Here is a 13,668-nt window from a genome sequence, read left to right as displayed (position 1 = left end):
GAAATGATTAAGAACGTGTAAGAAACACCTCAAGTACACGTAAATAGATTCTTACTACATTTACTGCCGTATTGAATCACGGAGGTTTCCGGTGGAAAGCTGTGAAATGATGAAAATCCTGGTAATATTTTCAACTCCGGGTACTTCCGGTGGCGTTTTCATGGGACTGTGCTTTCAAATATTAAGAGTTCATGCTTACAGAGCTCAGAATTGGTGTCTAAAGCCTTGGAATGATTAGAATAGTGTTTATGTTTACAATTAAGGAGGATTGGCTTGGGCGTTTTTTTGTGTGAATCAGTTAAAATGGAGACGATTCACATAAATACTTCTAAGCAAACTGTCAAATTTTGGTAAAACTGTTAAAATACACAATGATATTTCCCAGAAATCATTAAGAACGTGTAAGAAGCACCTCAAGTACACGTAAATTGATTCTTACTACATTTACTGTCGTATTCATTCACGGAGGTTTCCGGTGGAAAGCTGTGAAATGACGAAAATACTGGTAATATTTACAACTCCGGGTACTTCCGGTGGCGTTTTCACGGGACTGTGCTTTCAAATATTAAGAGTTCATGCTTACAGAGCTCAGAGTTGGTGTCTAAAGCCTTGGAATGATGAGAATAGTGTTTATGTTTACAATTAAGGAGGATTGGCTTTGTCGTTTTTTCGTGTGAATCAGTAAAAATGGTGACGATTCCGGTAAGTACTTCTAAGCAAACTGTCTAATTTTGGTAAAACTGTTAAAATACACAATGATAGTTCCCAGAAATGATTAAGAACGTGTAAGAAACACCTCAAGTACACGTAAATAGATTCTTACTACATTTACTGTCGTATTCAATTAGGGAGGTTTCCTGTGTAAAGCTGTGAAATGACGAAAATACTGGTAATATTTACAACTCCGGGTACTTCCGGTGGCGTTTTCAGGGCAGAGTGCTTTCTAACATTAAGAGTTCATGCTTACAGATCTCAGAATTGGTGTCTAAAGCCTTGGAATGACAGGAATAGTGTTGATGTTTACAATCAAGGATGATAGGCTTTGGTGTTTTTTCGTGTGAATCAGTTAAAATGGTGACGATTCCCATAAATACTTCTAAGCAAACTGTCAAATTTTGGTAAAACTGTTAAAATACACAATGATAGTTCCCAGAAATGATTAAGAACGTGTAAGAAACACCTCAAGTACACGTAAATAGATTCTTACTACATTTACTGCCGTATTGAATCACGGAGGTTTCCGGTGGAAAGCTGTGAAATGACGAAAATACTGGTAATATTTTCAACTCCGGGTACTTCCGGTGGCGTTTTCATGGGACTGTGATTTCAAATATTAAGAGTTCATGCTTACAGAGCTCAGAATTAGTGTCCAAAGCCTTGAAATGACGGGAATAGTGTTTCTGTTTACAATTAAGGAGGATTGGCTTTGTCGTTTTTTCGTGTGAATCAGTAAAAATGGTGACGATTCCGGTAAGTACTTCTAAGCAAACTGTCTAATTTTGGTAAAACTGTTAAAATACACAATGATAGTTCCCAGAAATGATTAAGAACGTGTAAGAAACACCTCAAGTACACGTAAATAGATTCTTACTACATTTACTGCCGTATTGAATCACGGAGGTTTCCGGTGGAAAGCTGTGAAATGATGAAAATCCTGGTAATATTTTCAACTCCGGGTACTTCCGGTGGCGTTTTCATGGGACTGTGCTTTCAAATATTAAGAGTTCATGCTTACAGAGCTCAGAATTGGTGTCTAAAGCCTTGGAATGATTAGAATAGTGTTTATGTTTACAATTAAGGAGGATTGGCTTGGGCGTTTTTTTGTGTGAATCAGTTAAAATGGAGACGATTCACATAAATACTTCTAAGCAAACTGTCAAATTTTGGTAAAACTGTTAAAATACACAATGATATTTCCCAGAAATCATTAAGAACGTGTAAGAAGCACCTCAAGTACACGTAAATTGATTCTTACTACATTTACTGTCGTATTCATTCACGGAGGTTTCCGGTGGAAAGCTGTGAAATGACGAAAATACTGGTAATATTTACAACTCCGGGTACTTCCGGTGGCGTTTTCACGGGACTGTGCTTTCAAATATTAAGAGTTCATGCTTACAGAGCTCAGAGTTGGTGTCTAAAGCCTTGGAATGATGAGAATAGTGTTTATGTTTACAATTAAGGAGGATTGGCTTTGTCGTTTTTTCGTGTGAATCAGTAAAAATGGTGACGATTCCGGTAAGTACTTCTAAGCAAACTGTCTAATTTTGGTAAAACTGTTAAAATACACAATGATAGTTCCCAGAAATGATTAAGAACGTGTAAGAAACACCTCAAGTACACGTAAATAGATTCTTACTACATTTACTGTCGTATTCAATTAGGGAGGTTTCCTGTGTAAAGCTGTGAAATGACGAAAATACTGGTAATATTTACAACTCCGGGTACTTCCGGTGGCGTTTTCAGGGCAGAGTGCTTTCTAACATTAAGAGTTCATGCTTACAGATCTCAGAATTGGTGTCTAAAGCCTTGGAATGACAGGAATAGTGTTGATGTTTACAATCAAGGATGATAGGCTTTGGTGTTTTTTCGTGTGAATCAGTTAAAATGGTGACGATTCCCATAAATACTTCTAAGCAAACTGTCAAATTTTGGTAAAACTGTTAAAATACACAATGATAGTTCCCAGAAATGATTAAGAACGTGTAAGAAACACCTCAAGTACACGTAAATAGATTCTTACTACATTTACTGCCGTATTGAATCACGGAGGTTTCCGGTGGAAAGCTGTGAAATGACGAAAATACTGGTAATATTTTCAACTCCGGGTACTTCCGGTGGCGTTTTCATGGGACTGTGATTTCAAATATTAAGAGTTCATGCTTACAGAGCTCAGAATTAGTGTCCAAAGCCTTGAAATGACGGGAATAGTGTTTATGTTTACAATTAAGGAGGATAGACTTTGCAGTTTTTCGTGTGAATCAGTGAAAATGGTGACGATTCCAGTAAATACTTCTAAGCAAACTGTCTAATTTTGGTAAAACTGTTAAAATACACAATGATAGTTCCCAGAAATGATTAAGAACGTGTAAGAAACACCTCAAGTACACGTAAATAGATTCTTACTACATTTACTGTCGTATTCATTCACGGAGGTTTCCGGTGGAAAGCTGTGAAATGACGAAAATACTGGCAATATTTTCAACTCCGGGTACTTGCGGTGGCGTTTTCATGGGACTGTGCTTTCAAATATTAAGAGTTCATGCTTACAGAGCTCAGAGTTGGTGTCTAAAGCCGTGGAATGACGAGAATAGTGTTTATGTTTACAATTAAGGAGGATTGGCTTTGGCGTTTTTTCCTGTGAATCAGTTAAAATGGTGACGATTCCCATAAATACTTCTAAGCAAACTGTCTAATTTTGGTAAAACTGTTAAAATACACAATGATAGTTCCCAGAAATGATTAAGAACGTGTAAGAAACACCTCAAGTACACGTAAATAGATTCTTACTACATTTACTGCCGTATGGAGTCTCGGAGGTTTCCTATGGAAAGCTGTGAAATGATGAAAATCCTGGTAATATTTTCAACTCCGGGTACTTCCGGTGGTGTTTTCATGGGACTGTGCTTTCAAATATTAAGAGTTCATGCTTGCAGAGCTCAGAATTGGTGTCTAAAGCCTTGGAATGATTAGAATAGTGTTTATGTTTACAATTAAGGAGGATTGGCTTGGGCGTTTTTTTGTGTGAATCAGTTAAAATGGAGACGATTCCCATAAATACTTCTAAGCAAACTGTCAAATTTTGGTAAAACTGTTAAAATACACAATGATATTTCCCAGAAATCATTAAGAACGTGTAAGAAGCACCTCAAGTACACGTAAATTGATTCTTACTACATTTACTGTCGTATTCATTCACGGAGGTTTCCGGTGGAAAGCTGTGAAATGACGAAAATACTGGTAATATTTACAACTCCGGGTACTTCCGGTGGCGTTTTCACGGGACTGTGCTTTCAAATATTAAGAGTTCATGCTTACAGAGCTCAGAGTTAGTGTCTAAAGCCTTGGAATGATGAGAATAGTGTTTATGTTTACAATTAAGGAGGATTGGCTTTGTCGTTTTTTCGTGTGAATCAGTAAAAATGGTGACGATTCCGGTAAGTACTTCTAAGCAAACTGTCTAATTTTGGTTAAACTGTTAAAATACACAATGATAGTTCCCAGAAATGATTAAGAACGTGTAAGAAACACCTCAACTACACGTAAATAGATTCTTATTACATTTACTGTCGTATTCAATGACAGAGTTTTCCGGTGGAAAGCTTTGAAATATGGAAAATACTGGTAATATTTACAACTCTGGGTACTTCCGGTGGCGTTTTCACGGGACTGTGCTTTCAAATATTAAGAGTTCATGCTTACAGAGCTCAGAATTGGTGTCTAAAGCCTTGGAATGATGAGAATAGTGCTTATGTTTACAATTAAGGGTGATTGGCTTTGTCGTTTTTTCGTGTGAATCAGTTAAAATGGTGACGATTCCGGTAAGTACTTCTAAGCAAACTCTCTAATTTTGGTAAAACTGTTAAAATACACAATGATAGTTCCCAGAAATGATTAAGAACGTGTAAGAAACACCTCAAGTACACGTAAATAGATTCTTACTACATTTACTGTCGTATTCAATTAGGGAGGTTTCCTGTGTAAAGCTGTGAAATGACGAAAATACTGGTAATATTTACAACTCCGGATACTTCCGGTGGAGTTTTCACGGGACTGTGCTTTCTAATATTAAGAGTTGATGCTTACAGAGCTCAGAATTGGTGTCTAAAGCCTTGGAATGACGAGAATAGTGTTTATGTTTACAATTAAGGAGGATTGGCTTTGTCGTTTTTTCGTGTGAATCAGTTAAAATGGTGACGATTCCGGTAAGTACTTCTAAGCAAACTGTCTAATTTTGGTAAAACTGTTAAAATACACAGTGATAGTTCCCAGAAATGATTAAGAACGTGGAAGAAACACCTCAGGTACACGTAAATAGATTCTTACTACATTTACTGCCGTATTGAATCACGGAGGTTTCCGGTGGAAAGCTGGGAAAAGACGAAAATCCTGGTAATATTTTCAACTCCGAATACTTCCGGTGGCGTTTTCATGGGACTGTGCTTTCAAGTATTAAGAGTTTATGCTTAAAGAGCTCAGAATTGGTGTGTAAAGCCTTGGAATGACGAGAATAGTGTTTATGTTTACAATTAAGGAGGATTGGCTTGGGCGTTCTTTTGTGTGAATCAGTTAAAATGTTGACGATTCCCATAAATACTTCTAAGCAAACTGTCAAATTTTGGTAAAACTGTTAAAATACACAATGATATTTCCCAGAAATCATTAAGAACGTGTAAGAAACACCTCAAGTACACGTAAATAGATTCTTACTACATTTACTGCCGTATTGAATCACGGAGGTTTCCGGTGGAAAGCTGTGAAATGACGAAAATACTGGTAATATTTTCAACTCCGGGTACTTCCGGTGGCGTTTTCATGGGACTGTGCTTTCAAATATTAAGAGTTCATGCTTACAGAGCTCAGAATTAGTGTCTAAAGCCTTGGAATGACGGGAATAGTGTTTATGTTTAGAATTAAGGAGGATAGGCTTTGCCGTTTTTCGTGTGAATCAGTGAAAATGGTGACGATTCCGGTAAATACTTCTAAGAAAACTGTCTAATTTTGGTAAAACTGTTAAAATACACAATGATAGTTCCCAGAAATGATTAAGAACGTGTAAGAAACACCTCAAGTACACGTAAATAGATTCTTACTACATTTAATGCCGTATTGAATCACGGAGGTTTCCAGTGGAAAGCTGTGAAATGACGAAAACACTGGTAATATTTTCAACTCCGGGTACTTCCGGTGGCGCTTTCATGGGACTGTGCTTTCAAATATTAAGAGTTCATGATTACAGAGCTCAGAATTAGTGTCTAAAGCCTTGGAATGACGGGAATAGTGTTTACGTTTAGAATTAAGGAGGATAGGCTTTGCCGTTTTTCGTGTGAATCAGTGAAAATCGTGACGATTCCGGTAAATACTTCTAAGCAAACTGTCTAATTTTGGTAAAACTGTTAAAATACACAATGATAGTTCCCAGAAATGATTAAGAACGTGTAAGAAACACCTCAAGTACACGTAAATAGATTCTTACTACATTTACTGCCGTATTGAATCACGGAGGTTTCCAGTGGAAAGCTGTGAAATGACGAAAATACTGGTAATATTTTCAACTCCTGGTACTTCCGGTGGTGTTTTCATGGGACTGTGCTTTCAAATATTAAGAGTTCATGCTTACAGAGCTCAGAATTAGTGTCTAAAGCCTTGGAATGACGGGAATATTGTTTACGTTTAGAATTAAGGAGGATAGGCTTTGCCGTTTTTCGTGTGAATCAGTGAAAATGGTGAGGATTCCGGTAAATACTTCTAAGCAAACTGTCTAATTTTGGTAAAACTGTTAAAATACACAATGATAGTTCCCAGAAATGATTAAGAACGTGTAAGAAAGACCTCAAGTACACGTAAATAGATTCTTACTACATTTACTGTCGTATTCAATCACGGAGGTTTCCGGTGGAAAGCTTTGAAATATGGAAAATACTGGTAATATTTACAACTCTGGGTTCTTCCGGTGGCGTTTTCACGGGACTGTGCTTTCAAATATTAAGAGTTCATGCTTACAGAGCTCAGAATTGGTGTCTAAAGCCTTGGAATGATGAGAATAGTGCTTATGTTTACAATTAAGGGTGATTGGCTTTGTCGTTTTTTCGTGTGAATCAGTTAAAATGGTGACGATTCCAGTAAGTACTTCTAAGCAAACTCTCTAATTTTGGTAAAACTGTTAAAATACACAATGATAGTTCCCAGAAATGATTAAGAACGTGTAAGAAACACCTCAAGTACACGTAAATAGATTCTTACTACATTTACTGTCGTATTCAATTAGGGAGGTTTCCTGTGTAAAGCTGTGAAATGACGAAAATACTGGTAATATTTACAACTCCGGATACTTCCGGTGGAGTTTTCACGGGACTGTGCTTTCTAATATTAAGAGTTGATGCTTACAGAGCTCAGAATTGGTGTCTAAAGCCTTGGAATGACGAGAATAGTGTTTATGTTTACAATTAAGGAGGATTGGCTTTGTCGTTTTTTCGTGTGAATCAGTTAAAATGGTGACGATTCTGGTAAGTACTTCTAAGCAAACTGTCTAATTTTGGTAAAACTGTTAAAATACACAGTGATAGTTCCCAGAAATGATTAAGAACGTGGAAGAAACACCTCAAGTACACGTAAATAGATTCTTACTACATTTACTGCCGTATTGAATCACGGAGGTTTCCGGTGGAAAGCTGGGAAAAGACGAAAATCCTGGTAATATTTTCAACTCCGAGTACTTCCGGTGGCGTTTTCATGGGACTGTGCTTTCAAGTATTAAGAGTTTATGCTTACAGAGCTCAGAATTGGTGTGTAAAGCCTTGGAATGACGAGAATAGTGTTTATGTTTACAATTAAGGAGGATTGGCTTGGGCGTTCTTTTGTGTGAATCAGTTAAAATGTTGACGATTCACATAAATACTTCTAAGCAAACTGTCAAATTTTGGTAAAACTGTTAAAATACACAATGATATTTCCCAGAAATCATTAAGAACGTGTAAGAAACACCTCAAGTACACGTAAATAGATTCTTACTACATTTACTGCCGTATTGAATCACGGAGGTTTCCGGTGGAAAGCTGTGAAATGACGAAAATACTGGTAATATTTTCAACTCCGGGTACTTCCGGTGGCGTTTTCATGGGACTGTGCTTTCAAATATTAAGAGTTCATGCTTACAGAGCTCAGAATTAGTGTCTAAAGCCTTGGAATGACGGGAATAGTGTTTATGTTTAGAATTAAGGAGGATAGGCTTTGCCGTTTTTCGTGTGAATCAGTTAAAATGGTTACGATTCCGGTAAGTACTTCTAAGCAAACTCTCTAATTTTGGTAATACTGTTAAAATACACAATGATAGTTCCTAGAAATGATTAAGAACGTGTAAGAAACACCTCAAGTACACGTAAATAGATTCTTACTACATTTACTGTCGTATTCATTCACGGAGGTTTCCAGTGTAAAGCTGTGAAATGACGAAAATACTGGTAATATTTACAACTCCGGGTACTTCCGTTGGCGTTTTCAGGGCACAGTGCTTTCTAATATTAAGAGTTCATGCTTACAGAGTTCAGAATTGGTGTATAAAGCCTTGGAATGACAGGAATAGTGTTGATGTTTACAATCAAGGACGATAGGCTTTGGCGTTTTTTCGTGTGAATCAGTTAAAATGGTGATGATTCCCATAAATACTTCTAAGCAAACTGTCAAATTTTGGTAAAACTGTTAAAATACACAATGATACTTCACAGAAATCATGAAGAACGTGTAAGAAACACCTCAAGTACACGTAAATAGATTCTTACTACATTTACTGTCGTATTAATTCACGGAGGTTTCCGGTGGAAAACTGTGAAATGACGAAAATACTGGTAATTATTTAAAACTCCGGGTACTTCCGGTGGCGTTTTCATGGGACTGTGCTTTCAAATATTAAGAGTTCATGCTTACAGAGCTCAGAATTGGTGTGTAAAGCCTTGGAATGATGAGAATAGTGTTTATGTTTACAATTAAGGAGGATTGGCTTTGGCGTTTTTCCGTGTGAATCAGTTAAAATGGTGACGATTCCGGTAAGTACTTCTAAGCAAACTGTCAAATTTTGGTAAAACTTTTAAAATACACAATGATAGTTCCTAGAAATGATTAAGAACGTGTAAGAAACACCTCAAGTACACGTAATTAGATTCTTACTACATTTACTGTCGTATTCAATCAGGGAGGTTTCCGGTGGAAAGCTGTGAAATAATGAAAATACTGGTAATATTCACAACTCCGGTACTTCCGGTGACGTTTTCACGGGACTGTGCTTTCTAATAGTAAGAGTTCATGCTTACAGAGCTCAAAATTGGTGTCTAAAGCCTTGGAATGACGGGAATAGTGTTTCTGTTTACAATTAAGGAGGATTGGCTTTGGCGTTTTTTCGTGTGAATCAGTTAAAATGGTGACGATTCCAGTAAATACTTCTAAGCAAACTGTCTAATTTTGGTAAAACTGTTAAAATACACAATGATAGTTCCCAGAAATGATTAAGAACGTGTAAGAAACACCTCAAGTACACGTAAATAGATTCTTACTACATTTACTGCCGTATTGAATCACGGAGGTTTCCAGTGGAAAGCTGTGAAATGACGAAAATACTGGTAATATTTACAACTCTGGGTACTTCCGGTGGCGTTTTCACGGGACTGTGCTTTCAAATATTAAGAGTTCATGCTTACAGAGCTCAGAATTGGTGTCTAAAGCCTTGGAATGATGAGAATAGTGCTTATGTTTACAATTAAGGGTGATTGGCTTTGTCGTTTTTTCGTGTGAATCAGTTAAAATGGTGACGATTCCGGTAAGTACTTCTAAGCAAACTCTCTAATTTTGGTAAAACTGTTAAAATACACAATGATAGTTCCCAGAAATGATTAAGAACGTGTAAGAAACACCTCAAGTACACGTAAATAGATTCTTACTACATTTACTGTCGTATTCAATTAGGGAGGTTTCCTGTGTAAAGCTGTGAAATGACGAAAATACTGGTAATATTTACAACTCCGGATACTTCCGGTGGAGTTTTCACGGGACTGTGCTTTCTAATATTAAGAGTTGATGCTTACAGAGCTCAGAATTGGTGTCTAAAGCCTTGGAATGACGAGAATAGTGTTTATGTTTACAATTAAGGAGGATTGGCTTTGTCGTTTTTTCGTGTGAATCAGTTAAAATGGTGACGATTCCGGTAAGTACTTCTAAGCAAACTGTCTAATTTTGGTAAAACTGTTAAAATACACAGTGATAGTTCCCAGAAATGATTAAGAACGTGGAAGAAACACCTCAAGTACACGTAAATAGATTCTTACTACATTTACTGCCGTATTGAATCACGGAGGTTTCCGGTGGAAAGCTGGGAAAAGACGAAAATCCTGGTAATATTTTCAACTCCGAATACTTCCGGTGGCGTTTTCATGGGACTGTGCTTTCAAGTATTAAGAGTTTATGCTTAAAGAGCTCAGAATTGGTGTGTAAAGCCTTGGAATGACGAGAATAGTGTTTATGTTTACAATTAAGGAGGATTGGCTTGGGCGTTCTTTTGTGTGAATCAGTTAAAATGTTGACGATTCCCATAAATACTTCTAAGCAAACTGTCAAATTTTGGTAAAACTGTTAAAATACACAATGATATTTCCCAGAAATCATTAAGAACGTGTAAGAAACACCTCAAGTACACGTAAATAGATTCTTACTACATTTACTGCCGTATTGAATCACGGAGGTTTCCGGTGGAAAGCTGTGAAATGACGAAAATACTGGTAATATTTTCAACTCCGGGTACTTCCGGTGGCGTTTTCATGGGACTGTGCTTTCAAATATTAAGAGTTCATGCTTACAGAGCTCAGAATTAGTGTCTAAAGCCTTGGAATGACGGGAATAGTGTTTATGTTTAGAATTAAGGAGGATAGGCTTTGCCGTTTTTCGTGTGAATCAGTGAAAATGGTGACGATTCCGGTAAATACTTCTAAGAAAACTGTCTAATTTTGGTAAAACTGTTAAAATACACAATGATAGTTCCCAGAAATGATTAAGAACGTGTAAGAAACACCTCAAGTACACGTAAATAGATTCTTACTACATTTAATGCCGTATTGAATCACGGAGGTTTCCAGTGGAAAGCTGTGAAATGACGAAAACACTGGTAATATTTTCAACTCCGGGTACTTCCGGTGGCGCTTTCATGGGACTGTGCTTTCAAATATTAAGAGTTCATGATTACAGAGCTCAGAATTAGTGTCTAAAGCCTTGGAATGACGGGAATAGTGTTTACGTTTAGAATTAAGGAGGATAGGCTTTGCCGTTTTTCGTGTGAATCAGTGAAAATGGTGACGATTCCGGTAAATACTTCTAAGCAAACTGTCTAATTTTGGTAAAACTGTTAAAATACACAATGATAGTTCCCAGAAATGATTAAGAACGTGTAAGAAACACCTCAAGTACACGTAAATAGATTCTTACTACATTTACTGCCGTATTGAATCACGGAGGTTTCCAGTGGAAAGCTGTGAAATGACGAAAATACTGGTAATATTTTCAACTCCTGGTACTTCCGGTGGTGTTTTCATGGGACTGTGCTTTCAAATATTAAGAGTTCATGCTTACAGAGCTCAGAATTAGTGTCTAAAGCCTTGGAATGACGGGAATATTGTTTACGTTTAGAATTAAGGAGGATAGGCTTTGCCGTTTTTCGTGTGAATCAGTGAAAATGGTGAGGATTCCGGTAAATACTTCTAAGCAAACTGTCTAATTTTGGTAAAACTGTTAAAATACACAATGATAGTTCCCAGAAATGATTAAGAACGTGTAAGAAAGACCTCAAGTACACGTAAATAGATTCTTACTACATTTACTGTCGTATTCAATCACGGAGGTTTCCGGTGGAAAGCTTTGAAATATGGAAAATACTGGTAATATTTACAACTCTGGGTTCTTCCGGTGGCGTTTTCACGGGACTGTGCTTTCAAATATTAAGAGTTCATGCTTACAGAGCTCAGAATTGGTGTCTAAAGCCTTGGAATGATGAGAATAGTGCTTATGTTTACAATTAAGGGTGATTGGCTTTGTCGTTTTTTCGTGTGAATCAGTTAAAATGGTGACGATTCCAGTAAGTACTTCTAAGCAAACTCTCTAATTTTGGTAAAACTGTTAAAATACACAATGATAGTTCCCAGAAATGATTAAGAACGTGTAAGAAACACCTCAAGTACACGTAAATAGATTCTTACTACATTTACTGTCGTATTCAATTAGGGAGGTTTCCTGTGTAAAGCTGTGAAATGACGAAAATACTGGTAATATTTACAACTCCGGATACTTCCGGTGGAGTTTTCACGGGACTGTGCTTTCTAATATTAAGAGTTGATGCTTACAGAGCTCAGAATTGGTGTCTAAAGCCTTGGAATGACGAGAATAGTGTTTATGTTTACAATTAAGGAGGATTGGCTTTGTCGTTTTTTCGTGTGAATCAGTTAAAATGGTGACGATTCTGGTAAGTACTTCTAAGCAAACTGTCTAATTTTGGTAAAACTGTTAAAATACACAGTGATAGTTCCCAGAAATGATTAAGAACGTGGAAGAAACACCTCAAGTACACGTAAATAGATTCTTACTACATTTACTGCCGTATTGAATCACGGAGGTTTCCGGTGGAAAGCTGGGAAAAGACGAAAATCCTGGTAATATTTTCAACTCCGAGTACTTCCGGTGGCGTTTTCATGGGACTGTGCTTTCAAGTATTAAGAGTTTATGCTTACAGAGCTCAGAATTGGTGTGTAAAGCCTTGGAATGACGAGAATAGTGTTTATGTTTACAATTAAGGAGGATTGGCTTGGGCGTTCTTTTGTGTGAATCAGTTAAAATGTTGACGATTCACATAAATACTTCTAAGCAAACTGTCAAATTTTGGTAAAACTGTTAAAATACACAATGATATTTCCCAGAAATCATTAAGAACGTGTAAGAAACACCTCAAGTACACGTAAATAGATTCTTACTACATTTACTGCCGTATTGAATCACGGAGGTTTCCGGTGGAAAGCTGTGAAATGACGAAAATACTGGTAATATTTTCAACTCCGGGTACTTCCGGTGGCGTTTTCATGGGACTGTGCTTTCAAATATTAAGAGTTCATGCTTACAGAGCTCAGAATTAGTGTCTAAAGCCTTGGAATGACGGGAATAGTGTTTATGTTTAGAATTAAGGAGGATAGGCTTTGCCGTTTTTCGTGTGAATCAGTTAAAATGGTTACGATTCCGGTAAGTACTTCTAAGCAAACTCTCTAATTTTGGTAATACTGTTAAAATACACAATGATAGTTCCTAGAAATGATTAAGAACGTGTAAGAAACACCTCAAGTACACGTAAATAGATTCTTACTACATTTACTGTCGTATTCATTCACGGAGGTTTCCAGTGTAAAGCTGTGAAATGACGAAAATACTGGTAATATTTACAACTCCGGGTACTTCCGTTGGCGTTTTCAGGGCACAGTGCTTTCTAATATTAAGAGTTCATGCTTACAGAGTTCAGAATTGGTGTATAAAGCCTTGGAATGACAGGAATAGTGTTGATGTTTACAATCAAGGACGATAGGCTTTGGCGTTTTTTCGTGTGAATCAGTTAAAATGGTGATGATTCCCATAAATACTTCTAAGCAAACTGTCAAATTTTGGTAAAACTGTTAAAATACACAATGATACTTCACAGAAATCATGAAGAACGTGTAAGAAACACCTCAAGTACACGTAAATAGATTCTTACTACATTTACTGTCGTATTAATTCACGGAGGTTTCCGGTGGAAAACTGTGAAATGACGAAAATACTGGTAATTATTTAAAACTCCGGGTACTTCCGGTGGCGTTTTCATGGGACTGTGCTTTCAAATATTAAGAGTTCATGCTTACAGAGCTCAGAATTGGTGTGTAAAGCCTTGGAATGATG

This window comes from Myotis daubentonii, chromosome 18, assembly GCF_963259705.1.
Source record: "Myotis daubentonii chromosome 18, mMyoDau2.1, whole genome shotgun sequence".
Lineage (NCBI taxonomy): Eukaryota > Metazoa > Chordata > Mammalia > Chiroptera > Vespertilionidae > Myotis > Myotis daubentonii.
This window is presented reverse-complemented; position numbering follows the sequence as displayed.